Genomic DNA, 24,054 nt, shown 5'->3' with positions numbered 1-24,054 from the left:
AGAGGTAGGGGGAAAAATGATTTTCAATTTTTATCATAATCAATCATTATCAATGCAAAATAGGTAATGACATACAATTGCTCCACTAAAATGAAACAGGGAGTCCAACAAATGATTTGATATAATTCCTTTCACCTCTGGAAAATCTCGATTATTCATAATTAAGGTAGGACAGATGAACTTAAAATGAGAATAACTAAACTTAAAAAAATGATTTATTTAAAACTGATCTGCATCGGAATACACTGTATATACTATATAGCTATCTGTGGGTTTATCAGTTTACTTCTCCATTTAAAAAATACTTTAAATTTATGATCAATTTTATAGTAAAACTAAAGGCTCCTTCCCTATCATAATCTAGAATTTCCCTATGTTCAAAGGGTAATTTGAAATGAAAGCAGCTCATTTCAAAAATGAATTTTTTCATGTTCAGTTATGAACAAGAAATAAAACATATGACAATATGCTAACACTGACCAGCTTATACCTCCTTTGAATAAGTTCACATAAAATGACCACTGATTAATGGAAATAAAAACCAGTACCTTTTGAAATCATACTAACAGTTTAAGGAAGAAGAAAAAAATAAATTAAACCATCATTCTTCACTTTGATATTGTCAGATGTAAATATATGTTCTTAAAATTAAACTAAGTAAGAGACTGAAGGAAAAATACTGAAGATCCTTTCGAAGAATGGAAAAGAAAAACAAAGCACTGACCTGACTGAGGAGCAACGGAAAAAGCAAGAGCGACGGTATTTTTTAATTCACCCTGGAAGAAATAAGGATAGGTAATTGCTATTTCGATGATGAATTTTTCTTTAAAATCCACAATGTGGTAATGAGCCTATAGTCACAGAAATCAAATCAAGCCACATCACTAGAATCCCCAGGTGGGCATGTATATTAACACCTATTTTTCTTCCTGGGACTTCACATGGGGTCTGAGGTAGAAGTAGAAGAACAGGAGATCTGTGAGGAATCTGACAGCAGCATGTCTTCCCACAACTGGTGCCCCTTATAACCAGCAGATGGTGCCCTCCATAAAGCCAACCTCTCTAGTAGATAAACAGCATAAACCAGTCCAGTCCTTGGCAAGGGACAACTAAAGATCTAATGTGCGCTTTTCTCAGGGAAAAAATATAAAACAAATTATGCCATTCTCCCCTGGAGCCCTGGTGGCGCAGTCGTTGAGAGCTCGGCTGCTAACCAAAAGGTGGGCGGTTCAAATCCACCAGTCGCTTCTTGGAAACCCTATGGAGCAGCTCTACCCTGTCATACAGGGTCACTCTAAGTTGGAATCGACTGGACAGCATCAGGTTTGGGTTTTTTGGATGCTGTTCTAGAAGGGAATAGAAAGTTAAACATCTTGGCTCAAACAGAATTCTAACTAACAGCATAGAAAGTATTTCTGTTAAATCTCTGAAAATATTTTTTAATTAATGATGACAGTATTTCTCATTTATTGAGTGATCAGTATTCCTATACGCAGGTAGCTGTTAGCTCAGCGTCCCGTTCAGTGAGGGAATAAGATCACTTACTTCTCGACTCACGTTGAACCTCACGTACATATGTTTGCATGGTCCCCCACTCTCAGTAGACGACAGACAACCCCGGGTTACGAACTGGGTTAGTTCCTAAATCTGTCTTTAAGGCAAATTTGTACATAAGTCAGGACAGGTGCCTACGGTTCTTACTTAAGCCTTACTTTGTTTGTTGTTCTCGTGAGGTGCCATCGAGTCAGTTTCAACTCATAGTAACCTTTTGTACAACAAACAGAACCAGGCCCTGCACCATCCTCACAATTGTTATGTTTGAGCCCACTGTGTCAATCCATCTCATTGAAGGCCTTCCTCTTTTTCACTCTCTCTACTTTACCAAGTATGATGTCCTTCTCCAAGGACTAGTCTCTCCAGATAACATGTCCAAAGTACTTAAGACAAACTCTGACCATCCTCACTTCTAAGGAACATTCTGGCTATACTTCTTCCAAGACAGACTTAGTCATTCCTTTGGCAGTCCACAGTATATTCAATATTCCTTACCAACACCATAATTCAAAGGCGTCAATTCTTCTTCAATTTTCCTTATTCACTGTGGAGTTTTCGCAGGAATATGAGGCAACTGAAAATACTGTGGGTTGAGTAAGGTACACCTTAGTCCTCAAAGTGACATCTCTGCTTTTTAACACTTTAAAGAGGTCTTTTGCAGCAGATTTGCCCAAGGCAATGTGTCATTTGATTTCTTGACTGCTCCTTCTATGGGCATTGATTGTGGATCCAAGTAAAATGAAATCCTTGACAACTTCAATCTTTTCTCTGTTTATCATGATATTGCTTATTGGTCCAGTTGTGAGGATTTTTGTTTTCTTTATGTTGAGGTGTAATCCATACTGAAAGCTGAAGTGTTTGATCTTTATCAGTAAGTACTTCAAGTCCTCTTCGCTTTCAGCAAGCAAGGCTGTGTCATCTGCATACTGCAGACTGTTAATGAGTCTTCCTTCAATCCTGATGCCACATTCTTCTTCATATAGTCCAGCTTCTTGGTTTATTTGCTCAGCATACAGATTAAGTATGGTGAAAGGATACAACCCTGATGCATACCTTTCCTGACATTCCTGCCTTTATCCCCTCGTTCTGTTTGAACGACTGCCTCTTGGTCTATGTACAGGTTCCACATGAACACAATTAAGTGTTCTGGAATTCCAGTTCTTCGCAACGTTATCCACCATTTGTTATGTTCCACACAGTCGACTGCCTTTGCATAGCCAATAAAACACAGGTAAGCCTCTTTCTCGTCTTCTCTGCTTTCAGCCAAGATCCATCTGACATCAGCAATGGTATCCCTTGTTCCACATCCTTTTCTGAATCCAGCTTGAATTTCTGGCAATTCCCTGTTCTGGCAACTACTGCTGCAACCATTTTTTAATTATATTCAGCAAAATCCTACTTGCATGTGATATTAAAGATACTGTTTGATAACCTCCACATACTGTTGGATCACCTCTCTTTGGAATGGGCACAAATATGGATCTCTTTCAGTCAGCTGGAGTCCTCATGGTGCAGTGCTTAAGCATTCAGCTGCTAACCAAAAGGGTCGGCACTCTGAGTCCGCCAGGCGCTCTTTGGAAACTCCACGGGGCAGTTCTACTCTGTCCTATAGAGCTGCTATGATTTGGCATTGACTCAGCAGCAACAAGTTTGTTTTGTTTTGTTTCAGTCAGTTGCCCAAGTAGCTGTCTTTCAAATTTCTTGGCATACACAAATGTGAGCTTCCAGCATCGCATCCATTTGTTGAAACATCTCAATTGGTATTCCGTCAATTCCTGGAGCCTTGTTTTTCACCAATGCCTTCTGTGCAGCTTGGACTCTGTCCCTCAGGGCTATCAGTTCTTGATCAGATGATACCTCCTGAAGTGGTCAAAGCCCAACCGATTCTTTTTGGTGCAGTGACTCAGTGTATTCCCTCCATCTTCTTTCAATGCTTCCTGCGTCATTCGATATTTTGCCCGTAGAATCCTTCAGTATTGCAACTCGAGGCCTGGATTTTTTTCTTCGGTTCTTTCAGCTTGAGAAATGATGAGCTTGTTCTTTGCTTTTGGTTTTCTATCTCAAGGTCTTTGTACATTTCATTATAAAACTTTGACTTCTTGAGCCGCACTCTGAAATCCCTGGCTCTTTTACTTCATCATTTCTTCCATTCACTTTACTCTACATTCAAGTTTCCGAGTCTCTTCCAACATTCATTTTGGTCTTTCTTTCCTTTCTTTTTAATGACCTCTTGCTTTCTTCATGTATAATGTCACTGATGTCATCCCACAACTCCTCTGGTCCTCAGTCATTAGTGTTCCATGTGTCAAATCTACTCTTGAGATGGTCTCTGAACTCAGGTGGGATATATTCATGGTCGTACTTTGGCTCCCATGGACTTATTTTAATTTTCTCTAGCTTCAACTTACATGTGAGCAATTGATGGTCTGCTCCACAGTCAGACCCAGGCTTTGTTCTGACTGACGATATTGAGCTTTTCCATCACCTCTTTCCACAGATGCAGTGGGTTTGATTTCTGTGTATTCCATCCAGTGAGGTCCATATTATATAGTCGCTGTTTATGCTTAGTGGAAAAAAGGTATTTGCATTAAGTCCCTGGGTTTGCAAAATTCTATCATGCAATCTCTGGCGTTGATTCAATCACCAAGGTCATATTTTCCAACTACTGCTCCTTCTTCGTTTCCACCTTCACATTTCAATTGCCAGTAATTATCACTGCATTCTGATTGCATGTTTGATCAATTTTAGACTGTAGAAGCTGTTAAATATCTTCAATTTCTTCATCCTTGGCATTAGCGGTTGGTGCATAAATTTGAATAATAGTCATATTAACTGGTCTTCCTTGTAGGCATATGGATATTACCCCACAACTGTCAGCACTGTACTTCAGGATTGATCTTGAAATGTTCTTTTTGATGATGAATACATCACTCCTCTTCAATTTTTTATTCCCGGCATAGTAGACCAGATGATCGTCTGATTAAATGGCCAATCCCAGCCCATTTTTGTTCACTAATACCTAGAAGGAAACCCTGGTGGCGTAGTGGTTAAGAGCCTAGGGTATCCACCTTTACGTGTTCCATCTCGTTTTTTGACAATTTCCAATTTTCCTAGATTCATACTTTATACATTCCGCGTGGTGATTACTAATGGATGTTTGCAGGTGTTTCTTCTCATTTTGAGTCATATCAAATCAGCAAACGAAGGTCCCAAAAGCTCGACTCTATTCAAGTCATTGAGGTTGAGTCCACTTTGAGGAAGCGGCTCTTCCTCAGTAGTGGTCTGGGTGCCTTCCACCCCGAGGGCTCACCTTCTGCCACCGTATTAGACAGTGTTCCATTGCCATTCACAAGGTTTTCACTGGCCAGCCTTCTCAGAAGTAGATCGCCAGGTCCTTCTACCTGTCTGTCTTACTAGTTTGGAAGTTCTACTGAAACCTGTCCACCATGGGTGACCCTGCTGGTATCTGACATACCAGCGGCATAGCTTCCAGCACCACAGCAACACGTAAGGCCCACGGTATGTCACACTGACAGACACGCGTGCAGCCTGACTTCAGCACGAGAAAAGGCTCGAAGGCTTCTCAATGATTTAAAAGCTGCGTGTGTAGCAAGTGAAGGTGATTGGGATGAAGGATTTTCTGGGAGTAGGGGTTGGTTCAGTCGTTTCAAAGTAAGGCAAATTCACAGAACAGTAAACTGCAAGTCGGAGTTGTCCCTAAGTGGGAAATTCATAACCTGGGGACTTACTGTATTTCACTGAGAAAGCCAAACCTCTCTTGAGCATGAACTTCTTCAGCCTCCCACTGTCAAATCTACATGCCTACCTACACCTAGAAGAATGCCCTGGTGGTACAACAGTTAAGCACTCGGCAGCTGCTAACCAAAGGGTTGGTGGCTCAAACCCAAGACCTGGCGATCGGCTCCTGTAAGGGTTACAGCCTAGAAAACCCTACGGGGCAGCAATTCTACTCAATCACATGGGGTCACTAGCAGTTGGAATTCACTTAACTGCACCCAACAGCAGCAACCTACACCAGTATCCTCTGTCTCTCTCTCCATTCCTACTGCCAGGAGAAAGTAGCCCTCCTCACATCTAACACTAATCCCTCCCCAAGGACACAAAACCCCATCCTCTACACGTAGCTTCAAGACTTTCACTTCATTAGGTATCTCCTCTTTGCACAGCCTCCCCTGTGGCTATGAGTTCCTTTCTCCCAGCGTTCAAACACACTCTGGTCTTGGGTAGAAGAAAGGCAGGCAGGGATAGGAAATACAACACATCTGCTCAGCCTCCCAATGCCCCGCCAGCTACTCACTGTCTTCTCTCCTGAACTACTAAACCTCAAACCTCAGCTAAACCTCAAAGAGTAAGCTACACTTTCTACCTTCCCTTCTTCCTTTCCCATTCACTTTTCTCACTAATCCAATGTGGTTTCCAAGCCCATCATCCACAATCATGTTTTTGCACTGGTGTTTATGGCAGACTGCAAAGATGGCAACAAATTACTCTTTTCCCCGTATCTACAGCCTTACAATTTGACTTTGTTTCTCTGAGCCCATAAATCTGAGCTAGTCTTAAGATCTGCTTTGGCAAATGAGACACTGGCAATCTTAAAAGGTGCTTTCAGTCTGCTGCTCTGGAGACCCTGCTCCTGGCACATGAGCAAGCAGGCCCCAGTTATCCGGCCATGGTCTTCAAAAAGAAGCCAGGCCCAGCCAACCCACCAAGGTGACCACAGACACACACTTAGGCCCAGCTGAGATCTGTACGCCTGACCCAGATCAGCAGAACCACTGTAGCTCAGCCAAACTCTAACTACCAACTATAGAATTGGGAGCTAAGTAAACGGTGGCTGTTTCAAGTCATTATGTTTTGGGGTGGTTTGTTACGCGGTGAAAGGTAACTAAAAGTCATCGCTGACTTCTATGCTGACAAATCCAATGAACACTTTTCTGGCCCTAATTTTATTGATCGCAGCAGTATGACACAGATGACTAGAGCCTCCCCTTGCAACACTCTTTCCTTTGGTTTTTATTACACTCACATTCTGATGCCTCTCCTACCTCACTGTTATTCCTGTCTCCTTTGTTTGGGTCTTTCTCCTCTATTCAACCCCTAAACATCTGTACTCTGTCAGAAGTCAACTCTGGCCCTTTTCTCCTTGTTACTCTACATGTTTTTCTCCCAAGGCTTTCTCCCTAAGCTTTCTTTTAAAGCTACTCCAAAGGCTAGAAATAATAAACACACATCCCGTGACGATCTCTCCTTTGAAGTCCAGTCTGCATATACAACTGTCTACTTACCATTTCCATTTGGCTATTCTCAAAGGCATTCTGAACTTAAGATATCCAAAACTACGCAATGATCTGCCTCCCTGCTTCTTTATCCACCAAACAGAAGCTTCATTCTTCAGCCTTCTCCGTCTCAGCGTACACTCGCTTCACGCACTCAGTTATTCCCCCAGAAACTGACAGTGACCTTTGGATATTTCCTTTCACTATTTAAAATCACTCATCAAAAGTCCTGTAGATGCTACCTGAAAATACATGGCAGATGAAATTCACCCTCACTGAGTCGTTATTTCACCTTATCTGAGCCACTCCAATTCATTCTGCACATAGCAGCCAGAGCGATCTTAAAATGCTCATCTTTTCATATCACTGTTTTACTTAAAATTCTTAAATAGGTTCCCACTGCTCTTAGAATAAGTTCCAAATATACTAATCTGACTACGTTCTCACTGTTCCCTCTGTCTAAGGGCATGCTGTGCCTTCTGCTTCACAGACCTTTTCCTCTTTCTGCTCCCTTCCCCCTCCTCTCTGGCTAACACTCATTTTTCAAGTCTCACCTTATACAGTGAAACCTGTGAGAGCCGGAACTCACAGGAACTGCCTTGTTTTTCTGAGTCTCACAAGTTTTCCACCTCTGACAGGGTGCAATCTTACCACTTTTCTGTCGCTCACTATTAATGGAAAATATTTGAGTATTCCTTCTCTGACAAGTTTCCACCTCACATGGGTTCTGCCTTTTGCAGGTTTTACTGTATATCAGCCCTCAGGGAGGCCTTCCCACATCTACTCAGTTTGAATTAAGTCTCTGCTACATGCTCTCATACCACTCCTGTGCCTGTCTTTCACAGAATTTATCACAATTGTAAAGAGCAGTTCTCCAGGGTCTGTTTTCTCTTCTAAACTGTAAACTGTATGAGAACAGAGAATCTACTTTTGTTCTGCTGTATATCTAACGCATAATACAATGCCGGGCAAAAAGCAAAATATTCTTAATAATGGGATGAATTATATAATTATACCCATTTTATAAATGAAGAAACTGAGGCTCAGAGAGATTAAATAGCTCTGCTACAACTATCCAGCAACTAAACTGGAATTACCTCTTACCTGATTCCCAAAGATTGTGCCCTTAACCTAATGGTTCTCAATCTCTGGAGCACAACTGAATCCCCTAATAAAAAAAAAAAAAAAAAACAATCGTCGAGGTGATTCCATCTCAGAGTAACCCCATAGGGTAGAGAAGCAATGCCCCATGGGGTTTCCAAGGCTATAATCTTTACAGAAGCAGACTGCCGCATCTTTCTCCTGCGAAGTGGCTGGTGGGTTCAAACCGCCGACCTTTTGGTTAGCAGCCAAGCGCTTAACCACTGCACCACCAGGGCTCCTGAATCCCCTTATACTCAGACTGGCTCGAACACTGGAATTTGAAAAAAGTTCCATGGGGACTGTTACATGTTGAGAGAAAAGTTGAGAAACACTGCCTTGACCTTACAAAATACCAATTCTGCCACCACATCTACATTGGCATTTCTGATACATCATATGGGTGAATCATTTTAGTATATTGAAGACTCCAACACATATCCTTTTCACTGAGCTTTAGTGTAACCACTGTAATTAGTAAAAATATCTGACAAATAGATTGAAGTTTTCAAAGCTCTTTCATACGCATACTCATATTTTCCTCACAATCCTGTAAAATAAAAGCAGGAATTATCCCTATTTTACAGACGAAGAAGCAGAAGGTCAGAGTTTACAAACTTGCATAAGGTCACCATTCCATTCTGGTTTCTACTTCAAGGTTCTTTGAGGGATCTTGTGTGTACACTAAGGATCAGATTATGCCAAAGTAGGGCAAAGTGAACAGAAATGATGTTCCATCACCCACAGGCTCAAGACAGAAAAACCTTTTGGTCTTTTAGACCTTTTTAGACTTGTCCACTGGAACCCTCAGTGATTTTGGAAAACAGTTTCACAGTGTCTTAAAAAGTTCACATGGCCCCCAGACCTTCTGTTGGCCCAGGACAGGAACCATTCCTGAAGCCAACTCTTCAGACATGGATTGAGCCGGACAATGGGTTGGAGAGGGATGCTGGTGAGGAGTGAGCTTCTTGGATCAGGTGGAGACTTGAAACTATGTTGGCATCTCCTGCCTGGAGGGGAGATGAGAGGGCGGAGGGGGCTAGAAGCTAGTGAAAAGGACACGAAAAGAGAGAGTGGAGGGAGAGAGGGGGCTGTCTCATCAGGGGGAGAGTAATTGGGAGTGTGTAGAAAGGTATATACGGGTTTTTGGGTGAGAGACTGACTTAATTTGTAAACTTTCACTTAAAGCACAATAAAAATTATTAAAAAAAAAAAAGTTCAACATAATTTACCGTATGATTTGGCAATTTCACTCCTAGATGTCTACCCAAGAGAAATGAAAATCTATGTCCACACAAGGACTTCCACTGGAATGTTCACAGCAGCATCATTCCTAACACTCCAAAACCAGAAACAGCCCAGATGTCTGTTGTCTGGTGAAGGGATTAACAAAATGTGGCATATACATACAATGGCATGCTAATCTGCAACAAAAAGGAACGACGTACCGATACTTGATACAACATGGATGAACCTTAAAAACATTATTCTCAGTGAAAGAACCAGATGCCAAAGACTACATATTTTATGATTACATTCATAGGAGATGTCCAGAAAAGACAAATCTACAGCAACAGAAAATAGATTGCTAGTTGTCTGGGGCCGGGGGTGGGAATAGAGGGTGACTGCAAATGGGCACAGGATCTTTTGGGGGCAATGGTTGCACAACTCCATAAAGTTACTAAAAAGCATTGACTTGTGCACATAAAAGGAGTATTTTAAAGGAAACGCAAAGAAGGAACGAGTCATTCTGCCAAAGATGGCTGAGAAATTTGTCAGCAGCACACCACAAAGAGCTGGGACTGCATCTAAGCTGTAGAAGATGACAGGCGGCTGGGTGAGGATTCTGGGCAGAGGGAGCCCTGTGGGCAGTGAGCAAGATCACGAAGAGATGCTAGGTCTGAGGGAAAAACAGTACACGTAGCTCTGCCATAACATGTGTTCCTAGAAAAACCTCGCACTCTGCAAAACTGCACTTTCAAATTAACAGGTAGAATAGAATGTTAACAAAAGCGACAACCCTAATAAAATCTCAGCACCGTTAAACTGCCCCTGGCGTTTGTTCCCAGCATCACAATCAAGCTTATTCAGCCTAAAACCTTGGAGCACAGGCTTTCTCCATCAAGATGTAGGCCCTTGAAGGCACTTGTTCCTCACAGGAAAAATTTTAGCAAAATTTACATTTTAATCCAATGATGGCCTTCTTCAGATTTTTGCTAAACGTGGGGAAAATCCCTTTCCAGATATTTCATCTGTGCCTGCGACTTTACCAGGTAGTCTAACATAGTAAGAGCTGTTGTCGTTGCTGTGTGCCGTCCAATCGATTCCAACTCATGGCAACCCTACAAGACAGAGAACTGCCCCATAGGGTTTTCTAGGCTGCCATCTTGATGGACTTACATGCATACTCATCAGGTCGCTATGAGCCAAAATCAACTCAACAGCAGCGGTTTTTTTCTTTTTTTAATCTTTATGGAAGCAAATCTACCAAACCAAAACCGTTCCCATCAAGTCGATTCCAACCATAGTGGCCCTACAGGACAGCGCAGAACCGGCCCAAAGGGTTTCCAAGGAGCGCCTGGTGGATTCAAACTGCCGATCTTTTGGTTAGCAGCCACAGCTCTTAACCACTACGCCACCAGGGATTCCATGGAAGCAAAGAGCCAGATCTTTTTTTTTTTGTAGCTATTGATGGGGCTGAACCATCAACCTTTCGGTTAGTTGCCAAGTGCATAACCACCATGCCACCACAGCTCCTACAGAAAGAACAGACGACCTAATTGACATTACAGGAACAAACACTAAAGCAGAACAAGGTGATTTAACTGGACTCTGTGTGTGTGTGTGCACATACACATGACATACATTGGTGAAGGTAATAATAAAAAATAATTTTAAAAAACAGTTAAAATAAGGTTTTATGTCCTTCATAAGGTGCCTAGTCTTTATCACATAGTGTAGTTACCTGGTTTTTTATGCCCCCCTAGGGAATATGAAGAGGTCAGTTTTGTGTTTTAGAAAATGACTTTCCAAAGGCAGACATGACAACTAGAACACAAGAGGGCAACTGCAGGAACGTAAGAGGGGCTGCAAGGCTCACAGGAGCAGTAACAGGAGACCCTAAACAACTGGAAGAGACATAAAGACATTCAAAGGGAGAATATAACAAAGAAGAGGAAGAGAAGTACAGTGTAGGTGGAGAAAGCGGTTAAGAGGGCAGTAGGCAAACTTTACCTATGAATGGCTACTCAATCCTGACCCCTTCTCAGACCATGATACCAAAACCAAACCAAATCCCTTCTGTCCAGTCGTATGGTCATTTACCTTCTCAGGATCCCTATTACTTCCCCTAGCCCTTTCCCCACCTAGGGAATCCCGAATAAAAACATTACAAAGAGCAGCGATGTTCAATAATAACTTAACGCCGCGTGACGGATCACTTCTGTGTGGCCTTTCTCTCCATGTAACTCTCACCCAAGTAGCTGGCTGGGACAGTGCCAATAGGCTAACTATGGCCCCCCAAGGGGACTGGTCAGTTTTGCCATCCCGTTGGGCTTGAAATGAGCCCTCCGACTGGAGAAAAAGAGAGGATCTCAACGCCACCAAGGAAGAATAGCCAAGAACAGAGCCACCCTTTTGGACCCAGGATACCTGCGCTGAGAAGCTCCTAGAAACAGGAGACGGACAGAGGGCTGTAACACCAAAGACGGGAGAAGTGGTGGTGACAGGAGAGACTGGCAGCAAATGGCCGGTGGGAGTGAGAAAGCTGAGTGCCTTTGGGCAGGAGACTTGCTGGCAGAGTAGGGTGCCTCCAGGCACTGGGTAGAGCTAGGTTTGGGTAGAGCTGAGCACTTCCAGGCCAAGGCTCACTGAGCTGAAAGAGCTCTGTGACACTAGTCTGGGCAGGGCAGGGCAGAGGCCCAGGGCCAGAGAGAGGCCTGCCTGAAGCACAGCTGAGAAGGGGTTGTACTGATGGAAGACCTGCATCCTAAGCGTTCCGCAACCTGAATTGTAACCTGTTACTTCCCTAATAAACCCCACCCATAATCATGAGCATGGTCTGTGAGTTGTGTGTGGCCACCACAACAAATCATCAAACCCAGCAGAGAAGCAGAGTGCCGTGGGAGAGGACTTTGGTGTCAGAATTGGTAAAGACGGTGGAGAGAGAAGGCATGGCTGACCTCCGCCTCATGGGAATCAGCCTTGGGCTGTTGACCTTGACTCTCTTTCCCTCTTGTGAAGTTAGAGGAGGTCAGATGCCACGCCCACACCATTTTTTACAGCTTAAGACAATGCCAATGGAGCAAGATCTACACTTTAAATTCTAGATCAATATTCTTTGAATACTCCTATAAAATGGGTATAAATGGACCATTCAGTACTCTTAAAATAAATAAGTCCAATTATTAATTCTGTCTAGTGAAAAGTAACAGCAGTGTTCACTGCAGCACTACTCACAATAGCAAAAAGGGGGAAACAACCCAAGAGCCCTTTAACAAAGGAATGGATAAACAAAATGTGGTACATACATACTATGGCATACTACCCAACCTTAACCAAAGAAAAATTAAGTCCTGATACATGCTACAACAGGGATGATCTCTGAAGACATTATGCTGAATGAAATAAGTGAATCACAGAAGGACAAATATTGTATACTCTCACCTATATGAAATGACAAGAACAGATAAATATATTAAAAATCAATGGTTTCTAGTGGTTACCAGAGGCAGAGAGGAGGAGGGAGAGGGATATCACTCTCTGGGAAGTAATGGATTTTTACCTAATGTGTTGAGAATATTAGCATTGAGTAAGAGTAATGGTTACATAACTTGACTATTGTAACTGACATCACTAAGCTGTAAACTAAGGAAAAAAGGAGGGGAGTGTGAAATGGCAAATAGAATGTTATGTATAATTTTACAACAAAACCAGCAGCCCCCCACCCCTCAAAAAAAAAAAAAGGTTGCAACTGTTGATACCACATAAGTAAAAACAAACACCTCATAGGATTAGTTTTCTTAGTTCAAAGGTTTAGGGTCATGGTTTCGTGGGCCCGTCCAGGCGAACAGACTAATGTTGTTTTTGGAGTGTCTGTTCTAACTTCTAGTTCAGTGAGTAGTACCTGGGGTTTTAAAAGCTTGTCAGCGGCCACACAAGATACAATAAACCCAAGATACAATAATTGGTCTCTATTCACCTGGAGCAACAGAGGAAGAAGGAAACCCAGGAATCGGAGAAGGAAATGGACTGCAGGTCTAACTGCCTCCGTCAACCTCTTTTGCCACGAGACCAGAAAAACTGGATGGTGCCCAGCAACCATTACTGAACATTTTGATCAAGGTCCCAATAGGTGGATCCTGAACAAAAGGAGGGAAAATGCACAACGGAACTTCAAATTCTTACTGGAAACCAGACTTACTAGATATGTTGAAGCTGGAGGAACCCCTGAATACGCTGCCTGAAAACAACTTTTAAGCCTTGAACTGAAACTATCCCAGGAAATCACCTTTAAACTAAACAACAATTTAGCTCATTTAATAAAGAATGTTTGCCTTGAGCATCACGCTCTTCTGAAGAATGACCTGTGTGAGATCAAATGGACAACAGTGACTCTAAAATGCAGACAAGAACCTTAAGAGGCAGAGATTCTAAGCTAATAGTGGTGATACAATATGGGCAGAGACAGGGAGAACGGTGGTGACACGATGTAAAGTACATAATCATTACCAATGAACTACACATGTAAAAATCATCGAATGGGTGTCAGCTTTGTTGTGTATATTTTGACCAAAAAAAAAAAAAAAATCATTTGCCGTTGAGTCAATTCCAGCCAAAAACAAACAAACCCATTGCCATTCTGGTTGATTCTGACTCACAACAACCCCGCGTGTTAGAGTAGAACTGCTCCACAGGGTTTTTTCAGCTGCAGTCTTTACAGAAGCAGATTGCCAGACCTTTCACCTGCAGAGCCAATGGGTGGGTTTGAACTGCCGACATTTAGGTGAGCAGACCGTTGCAAATCACTTGTGCCATACAAGGACCTCAACAATATCCATAATGACATTTAACTGCCAAATTTGCTTTAAAAAGAATCTATCTTGTAGATAAATCTGGATGCCAAACCCACTAAAAAAATTTTAATTTTTAAGTTTTTTACTCACTCTATTTCCCCGTAATAGGGAAGATATACCAAAACCATTACAGCGCATAAATGTTTGAAGATATCCCTGAAGATATTAACTTTGAGGGTATGCACAAGGGTTTTACTCTAGTCTCACTGATAAATATTACTTTTCTCAATTATTCTTAACTGAATTATGTCCAATAATTCCAAACAAGAGAAGACTTTGTTTTTGTTTTTTCCTGGTCTTCTGCTTTTACTTCTTTACAAAAGTGCTATCTACAGAGGCAGAACTTCTCTGCGCACTTACCTGCTTAGGGACATTTTGCAGCTACATCGTCCTGGCTGGGAAATGGTGCAGCTCATCCGTGGGAGCACGAGAGACTCTTCCACGGCTATCACAGGTAGCGGCCAATATCTACCTTAAATTCTTTATGGCTAAGCCAACACTCGCCCAAACATGGATGCTTGGTTTTGTTTGCATTTGTTTTTTAAAAAAAAGTCCTGGTCCCTCTTACAGAAATCCTGACCTGGTTTGGGTAGAAGCTTTAGATTCTGTATTTTTAAGGAGCAATTTAGGTACTAATTCTCATGGGTTTAGAAAGCAATACAGAATACAACACAGGGATTTGATTCATATTCTACAGCAGCCCAAGAGCTAATGCATATTTTGCAAGCCACGGAGATACCTATCCTACATCCAGGTGACAACCTAGGTAAGGGGCCTTAGTTTTCACAAAAGGCTGTCAATTTTACCATCTGCACATTTGTTTTCAAAAACAGAACTGTGCCAAAATCAACAGCACAATCAAACTGACCACAATATAGGCTTATGGCATTCGTTTTTCCAACAAAAAAAATATTTTTTGAGCACCTACTATACCCTGGGCACTGTGGGGATAGGGCAGTAAGGAAACACTGACTCCTGCTCTCATGGAGCTTACATTAAGGTTAGTAACATAAAATGTTAGAAAAATAAAAGGTAAATGAGGGAAGAGAGCCATATTAGATTGCAAAGACACAAAAAGGGTCTGTGATGAGGTAACAACTGAACAGAAACCTGACAACGGGTGAGAGAATAAACTGTGCAAACACCTGACGAAGACTATTCCAGATAGAGTGGGAGCAAGAACCAAGGCCCAGAGATTGTAACCTTGATCTCCTAACCAGTTCTCATCAAAGAAGCCCGCAGGAGATTAAGGATTATCGAAACAGATCCAGTCCATCTCTTCCTCTGTATCAGGGCTTCTTGACCTTGACACTCTTTGGCTTAGAATTCTTTATTAGGGGCAAGGTGAGGGTAGGGAGGGACAGGGGCTTGTGCACTGGAATGTTTAGCAGCAATCCCTGGCTTCTGCCCACTAGATGCCAGTAGCACCCCCCACCAAGTTGTGACAACCAAAACTGTCGTCCAGATATTGCCAAATGTCCCCTGCCAGGCAAAATCCCCTCCTCACCCTCCACTTTCAGAACATCTGTTCCGGACCAGTTCTTCAACTGAAGTTTCTTATAAACCAAATAATAATAATATAACCAAACCCATTAAGTCATTAAGTCAATTCCAGCTCACAGAGACCCTATAAGACAGCGTAGAACTGTCCCATAGGGTTTCTAAGGCTGTCATCTTTACACAAACAGACTGCCACATCTTTCTCCTGCTGAGTGGCTGGTGGGTTTGAACCGCCAATCTTTCGGATAGCAGCTGAACGCTTAATCACTGGGCCACCAGAGCTCTTGTGAAGTTTCATGTAAGGAACCCATAAATAGGCTTCAGAAGGTCTATGAGCTACCTAGCCACCTGAAAGAGTACACAAAGTTTGCATGTATGTGAAAATGCACATTTTTCTGGGTAGAAGGTCCAAAGTTTGTAATATTCTTCAGAGGGCTCCTGACTCCAAAAAGAAAATTAAGCAACACTGCTTTCAATATTTTAAGTGGGTTAAACAACAACACCTGAAAACTCTGAATTGCAGCCAAAATTTTCTTGGCTCCAACACATTGGCTCTCAAATGTCTGCACTCTGCTATCTTTTCTTGGGAGTGGGGAGGGGGGCGGCTTTCATCAAGAAACCCATTAAAAGTCTATAAAAGCAGTCACTGAATTTGTTGAAGGATGACTGGGAAAGTGTCAGCTCCCATTTTCTTAATACCCCTGTTTGACAGTGAAGAACCCAAGGTCGAAAGAAGTTAGTGGCTTGCTGGGTACAATCAGAAGGCTCCTGGATGGCGAGGCTGGACCTTACACCATGGCTGCTTTCTCTGTTACATGAGTGGCAGCTGCCACGGAAGCACACCTCATGTCTGGGTTTTTAACTTCTAGCGCTTAACAGATTACTAACAAACCATCTATCTGCCAAGGGCATAAGATGACTAAGACAAACAGAGATACCAACTACAAGGCTAACGTCGGCAGTTCGAATCCACCAGCTGTTCCGTGGAAACCCTATGGGGCAGTTCTACTCTGTCCTAATAGGGTCGTTATGAGTTGGAACTGACTCGAAGGCAACAGGTAACAGCTATAAAGTACGACTCAGTAAAAACAATTCCACAGGAATGAGGAGCCAGAGCGATGTAGCCAAAAAGCCAGTGATGTCAGTGCAAGTTAGAGCTAGGAAAAAAATCTAAACTATGTAAAGCAATGATTCTTCAACCCCATTTTAATCACAAAACGCATTCTTCTAACGAGTCTGATGTGTGGAACAGGTTAAATAAGTGTAGTTTCGGCTGAACTGGGTGATGGTCACCCCCAACAGCTTGTCAACTAGGTCTCCAGCGAACGATCTGAAAAGCACTGACTCTTCCAGATGTTGCTGGACATGTGCACTCTCACCTTTCTGAAATGTATTAACAGTATCTATTAAATCGCAATGACCTGTTCCCTTCAACCCAACAAGGCCTCTCTTCAACTGTCTCTCACAGGAATAAAAAAGCCAACGTAAATGTACGAGATTAATTATTTCAGCATTGTTTATAATGAAAAGACCTGGGAAAACCCTAAATGACAAGAACAAGAGAACAGCTAAATGAAGTGTGATAAGTCCATACCGGGGAATGTTATGCAGTCATCACAAGAAAAGGCTGGGTCAGTATGGGCCAACCTACGGTAATGTGCTGAGGAATGGGAAAAGCATTTGCTCAAGTGTGTATGCTGTGCGTGTCTGTGGGTAAAAGGATCACAAAGACTAGCACCACTTCAACACACACCACAAAAAGCTCCATCGTTAGGGGGACTTAAAAACATTGAAAAATATGTGCAGAATTAAATTAGCAGAAAATACAGAACATAAAATTATTCCTATTGTAAATATGTACAAATTGAATACAGGCATGATTTGGGCTTGGGATAGAAAAAAGATAATTCTCTTAGAGATTTGTTAGTTCAAAGTATTTGTTCTAAAGTATTTTTAAAACACAATCCTTAAAGAAAGAAAACCAATGAATGATCTATATATAGGTAGTATAGAGTGCTATTCCTTCGAGCTTTTCTCTATAAGCATGGTTTCTCAAAACTGAATTTAAATGAAGGCTGGGCAGCAGATATAGTCACGGTTATGCACTCCTGCAGAAGCAAAGAATGCAAACATCCTCAACTGTCAAAGGCAACTTTGCCTTTAATACGCACTTAATCACACAATCAATACCTCCCTCTCCATTTCTCTCTCTTTTCCTCCTCCTGCCACTTTTCCACCAGCTACCTCCCACTACAAGTTGCTAAAAGATACAGAAGAATTCAGTTAGATGACACAGCCCTCATCTCCATTTTCATCCCACTTTACATCTCTTCCAGGTCTAAGACTCTACAATTCCATCATCTTGTTATATCACACACTACCAGTGGTCTGGAATTCGTATTATTTAGCTCGCCAAAAGTATTAGTTAAATATGATCTGTTCTTCACAGATCCATTAATGTAATTACTCAATGCAATTATTCATCTGCAAATTAATTTATCTCTTTTTCCCACATATTCCCAGGAAAACAAACTAGCAATGGATAGAACTTCAATACAGAAAACAGTTTTGCTATCTTTCACTTTGAAAGAAGATACTTATTTTCAACACCCTGGCAAAGATTTTAAAAAAAAACCTTCTTCCTCTAAAAGGGTAAAAACTGACAGGAAATGAACTATAATAAAAGTCAATTGGAAATAAACTTTAAAATACATGTTGCTTTCTGAAATGCAAATAAATAGAAGAGCTTAGTAGAGCAGCTTTATATGAATACCTACAGCTTCTACAAAGATCACTCCATTTTCTCTTCTATAAAATGTAGATAGGCTCTACCCGCTTAATCACTGCATAAACTGTGTAAAGCACTACACCTACAGTCCCCAGACTGTGCACCAAGACATCTCAGGACGCCCCGAATGCAGCAGCAAACTCACAAGGCATTGTGGGGTATTTTATATTTTCAAGGAAAACACAGCAATTCTCAAGGTTTGTCAGATGCCAGGTGAACCGCCAGCTTCAGGTAGTTCATAGTTGCAACTCAAGTTCAGTCTACGTTCTACATCCTGAGGGCACCATGTCTTTGAGAAACTGGGTTTTGGGGCAGTGGCTGTGACAACAGCGAAGTACTGCAGAGAAACGCACATGGGATAGGAGGGGGGCTGGTGGTGCCCACTGACCCCAAGGCCGGGGAACGTGGGCGTGCCCAGCCCGCACAGGCAAGTGCATCAGTGAGTAAGTCTGCTTAAGAATAAAAAAGAAATGTGTTTTATTTCAATGTATGCGTAGTTCTTACACCATAAATACTTACTAAGCTATCTGTACCTAACTAAAAACTGTTAGGTATTTCTTTTGCCTCCATTAAAAAAAATGAGGAGACACTAAGAGCACCATGAATTGAAAACATCTGGGAGCCTCGCACTGCTCACTGCTATGGGATTCTCACAGACGTGCAGAAGCTGCAGGACAGGCTTCAGCACCTTTACCCTTTCTTCCCCGGCGACAGGGAAAGAAGAGAAAAAACTGCAAAGACTGAAAACATGCCACAAATGCACAGGATGATGACAGGCTGCCCACCATCATAGTGCCTTCTAGAAAAGCAAGAGATAAAACTAAAGATTAAGCATAATAATTAAATAAGAAAAAAGTACCCCAAATGTTGCCAGTATTATGTTGGTTTTACTTAAAGACAAGGGTTAATTCACTCCCAAAGCTTCGATTGTCTGACAAATGCTCTAGCAGCCGCCGCCTCTTTTCAAACAAAATCTTCTATCAAATTCTAAATTACAAAACAGATTTAAAAAAAAAAAAAGCAGAGGTGCCGAGAAGCCTAAAACCACAGGTCTGGCCCACCTCCTCCTTTAAAGGCAGTCACTGGAGCCTGAGCGCTTCAGGGGAAGGGTGCAGGGTTGCCCCAGACTTTCAATTGGAGTAGCTCAGCTTTCCCAAAGATCTCCTGTAAATACTGGATTCTTTGGGAAGACCAGTTGTTACAATCCATCACCTAGGGCTAGGACAATGGTCTTCTAACTTTTTTTCACCACAGCACAACCCAGAACATAAATACACCAAATAAAAGTCTCGTTAAATAATATCCTTATTGTTTGTAATTCCCTGAGATTTTTGGTATTTTTTCTCTACATTAAAGCCAGTTTACAAAACACAGGCTAAGCAATCCAGTACCTCAACAACCCTGCAACTCAGCAAAAAAACGGTAAAAAGTGAGGAGGGGGCAGGAGTAGAAATGAGAGAGCAAAATTATTTAAAAATAAAAAAACCAAAAACTGTGAAGATTTCCACATCATCATGCACACCAAAAACAATTTTAAAAAGGGGGGGGTTGGGGGAAGGAGGAAGAGAGGAAGGAAAGCTTGCTTCTGCATAAACTAGAGTTAATTATAAAATGATCGAAATCTTGTCCCTATTTAACAAAATTTTTCAACCTGAAAACAAGAGAATAAATCTCAGATTAAATCTTTTTCAACAGAAATTCTGATTTCACAACGGCCAACTACACCACAACGCTTCTCTCCTCTTTCCCCAATTCCACTGAAACGGCCAAATAAAAAATTAAGGAAAAACTGCTAGCAGTCAGAAGACTAGAAGATGACAATGCTGAATGTCGACATGAGCAAAGCCCACCTCCCTCGTCAAGTCAGTAAACCACCCCAAACTCAGACAACCCACCAGGCTGAGGAGGGGCACCAGACGGAGAAGCGGGGGTCCAAGAACCAGTAAGAAACTAGGGGAAGTAGAGCAACTTGGCAGCGGTGCCAGCGTTAGCCACTAACACTGATTCCCAAGGCTGTAATCTCTACGAAAGCGGACAGCCACATCTTTCTCCCGCAGAGTGGCTAGTGGATTACTACTGCGGTGTAGTGCTTAACCACTGTGCCACTAGAGCTCCCATAAAGATGACCGTCTTAGAAACCCTATAGAGCAGTTCTACTATGTCCTATAGGGTCGCTATGAGTTGGTATCCACTGAGGGCAATGGGTTTATTTGATATGCAGACGTAAAGCTCTACTTTAAACAGCAGGCAAAGGGGCGCAGACAAGGAGCAAGGCGGAAGACATGAAGAGGAAATTCCCTAGTTGTTATTTTACGACTCATGGCGACCCCAGGTACTACAGAATGAAACTCTGCCTGGTCCTGTGCCATCCTCACGATTGTTAGCATGCTCGAGTCCATCACTGCGGACACTGTATTTTGAGTGCTTTTCAACATAGGGGCTCATCTTCCAGCACTCTCTTGAACAATATTCTGTTGTGATCCATAGGCCTTTCACTGGCTAATTTTTAGAAATAGATCACCAGGCCTTTCTTCCTACTCTATCTTAATCTGGAAGCTCTGCTAAAACCTGTCTACCATGGCTGACCCTGCTGGTGTTCGAAATACTGATTCTGAAGATTTCAGCATCATAGTGACAGGAACACCACCCCAGTAAAAGACCCTGACAAACGGGTGGTGATCCATACCTCTGGGTCACTACAATTAACAAACCAGCAAAAATCCTCCAGTAACACACTCTCCCTCCACAGCAACTCCTTTCCTAATTCCTGTTAACGACCTCATGTCAGAGAACCCGATGGCATTGCAAGATGCTGACGGGATCAAACAACAGAATTTTCAAAGTTCACCAGAAACCAATACAAAACGGCCAAAGAGCTTGCTCCTGAGCTTCCTTCGCTTGGCATACAGAGCAAGGTCAATCAAGTTAGGGTTTTGCGACCCAAATGCCCTTGGTCTTGTTCATGGAAGACACAAGCCCTGCCATTATGCTCCTAGCCCACATACCCTAAAAAGAATCCTACTTTGAAGCCTGTCTCAGTCCACTTACCACACCAGGAGTGGCCCCCACACAGAGAACTACAGCTACCTGTTCCTTCGGGAGGATTCGCCTAGAGAAAACGATCATAACCTGTACAACTGCTGAAGAAGCCCACACCAGCCACCAACAGTGACTAATCTACAATTCCATTTGTAAATATAACTGCATAAGCATAAATCAATAAGCGTTATCAGGCGACTCCGATCGTCCACAGGACGTGCACAAACAGAAAATCAGAGCACCAAGCCAAATAACATAGTTAACACAGAAAGGCACAAAAGAAAACTTAAAAAATTTTTTTGATTAGTACTCTCAGTGGAATGTGGAGAGATACTGTGTCCATAAACTAAAGTACGCTACTGTGAAAAGGAATTCCTGGGACTCAAAACTCAATGGCAGTCCAAGGGGGAGGGGGGTGGAATGTAACTAAATATCAACAGAAGCAGTGAAGCCCACAACAAATACAGCTTTAAAACAACTGAACGTCCACATCCAGTATGTAGACTAGTCCCTGGGTGGTACAAACAGTAATGCACTCGGCTGCTAACCAAAAGTTTGGAGGTTCAGGACCACCCAGAGGTGCCTCCGAAAGACAGGCCTGGTGATCTACTTTGGAAAAGTCAGCCACTGGATACCCTATGGAGCACGGTTCTACTCTGACACGCATGGGGTCATCGTGAGTTGACATCGACTGCATGAAAACCCGTATTTTTAGTATACTGTGAAGAGCCCAACAGATCCAACAGAAACTGTTATCACACTGCTGAGCTCACAGAAAGTCAGGAAAACCTACAAGGACCCTTCATGCCCCACTTGCACTCCCACACTCCCCACTCCTCTATGCCCACAGAAGGGAGGTGAGTTGAGACCAGAGCATGAGCAGCGCGTGCAGAGGGACACCAGAGGGCACACCCACAGCAGCATCATGCCAGCTACTAGAGGGCCAGCTAAACTGACATTCCGTCTCTAAACCCTAACTCCACAAGGGTCCCAGGTAGACAACAACATATTCTGTGAAGGGTAAAAAAAAAATGCCACATATTAACCTCAACAAAATATGAGCCCTATTCAAGGACCACCAAACACATAAGAAAATCAAGCACCATGAGGGAGACGAGTACACCACTGAATTCAGATGCTGAAATCCCACTGGTGGGTTCAAACTGCCAGCCTTTAGTTAGAGCCAAGCACTTCAACCAACTGCACCACCAAGCCTCCCTTCAGAGACTAAAAAACCTGTTGCCGTCAAGTCAATTCCAACTAATAGCGACCCTAAAGGACAGAGCAGAAATGCCCCACAGAGTTTCCAAAGCACAGCTGGTGGATTCGAACTGCTGACCTTTTGGTTAGCAGCCGAGCTCTTAAAAGCACTTTATGTCAAGGACTGGCAAGCTTTTTGTTAAAGGACCAGATAGTAAATTATTTTGGCTTGAGGCTCTTACCTTCACTGTACAGCTACTCAACTGGGCTTTTTAAGCAACCACTGTACCGGGCTTTTTAAGCAACCGGGCTTTTTAAGTAAGACTGGGTGTGGTTGTATACCAATAAGATTTTATTAACAAAAGAAGCAGGCAGCCTGAGGGTCACAGTTTGCTGACTTCTGCTCTATAACAATAAATTTGAAAACTCAGATAATATAAACTCCTAGAAAAATAAAAATGAAACTTATTCAAGAATAAAGAGAAAATCTGAATAGACCATAATTAAAGAAACTGAGTTAAAATCTTCCCACCAAGAATCATCAGTCTAGATGAGTTTTTACAAACTTTTCAAGAACATAATGACATCTAATATAAAGTCTTCCAGAGAACAGAAACAAAGAGAATATTTCCCCTTTTTTTCTATGAAACTAGTAAAAATTATATGAAAACCAGAAAATACTAGACAAAAAATACTCATGAGCAAACATATATAGATGAATTAGCCAAATAATTCTAGCAATGTATTTAAAAAGATAGCTTGTTCACAGTGGAATCCAACATAACTTTCCACGATGACAGGTATGTTCTATAATTTGTACAATGGCCAAATCATGTGCTTAAATAATTTGTAAAATGGCCATATTTAGTGCTTAAAATGTGGCTAAGAGAACTAATGAACTTCATTTTTTATTTTATTGAATCTTAGTTATTTTAAATATAAATTCCTACATGCGGCTAACGGTTACTATGCTGGCCAATGTAGCTATATCAGGATCAAGTTGAATTTGCCCCAATAACTTTGATTTCTCACAGCATTAAAAGCACTGGGAAATTAAGAACTTAGCAAGGTGAACACTTTTGTTGCTATGCGCCGTGCAGTCTATTTCGACTCGTATTGACCCTGTATGACAGAGTAGAATTGTAAATCTTCATGGGTGCAGATAACCAGGTCTTTTCTCCCGCGGAGCAGCTGGTGGGTTGGTAGGTTCAAAACAGGCTTTTTGGTTAGCAACTGAGTGCTTAACCACTGCACCACGAGTATGCAAAAAAAACCTACTGTATTGCATTTCCCTACACCAGGCAAACCAGCTATGAATATAATTTGAAATTAGAAAGCATATTGTAAGTTACATTCTTAAATCTAGCCTAAGATGTCTAAGACCTACATGAAGAAAATCAACACTTTACTAAAAAACATTAAAGAAAATTTGAATGATTAGATAGATATTATACTACGTCCA

The 24,054-nt window shown here is 42.0% G+C and overlaps 1 protein-coding gene across 3 annotated transcripts in view; it reads right to left on the bottom strand.

Moving 5' to 3' along the window:
* PDS5B (PDS5 cohesin associated factor B) overlaps nt 1–24,054 on the bottom strand; it is a 201,112-nt gene that overhangs the window by 148,417 nt on the left and 28,641 nt on the right. The window contains exon 2 of one of the 3 annotated variants that reach the window (XM_049853418.1): nt 725–776. The exons of 1 other annotated variant lie outside the window; for it this stretch is intronic. The gene's annotated coding sequence lies outside the window, so the exon portion shown is untranslated. Of the gene's footprint in view, nt 1–724; nt 23,173–24,054 lie in introns of those variants that run through there. One more of the 3 variants, XM_049853415.1, reaches the window with a different exon arrangement.

The sequence above is a fragment of the Elephas maximus genome, chromosome 14 (genome assembly GCF_024166365.1).
Source record: "Elephas maximus indicus isolate mEleMax1 chromosome 14, mEleMax1 primary haplotype, whole genome shotgun sequence".
Classification (NCBI taxonomy): domain Eukaryota; kingdom Metazoa; phylum Chordata; class Mammalia; order Proboscidea; family Elephantidae; genus Elephas; species Elephas maximus.
The sequence above is the reverse complement of the archived record's forward strand: the minus strand, read 5'-3'. Positions and strand labels throughout refer to the sequence as shown.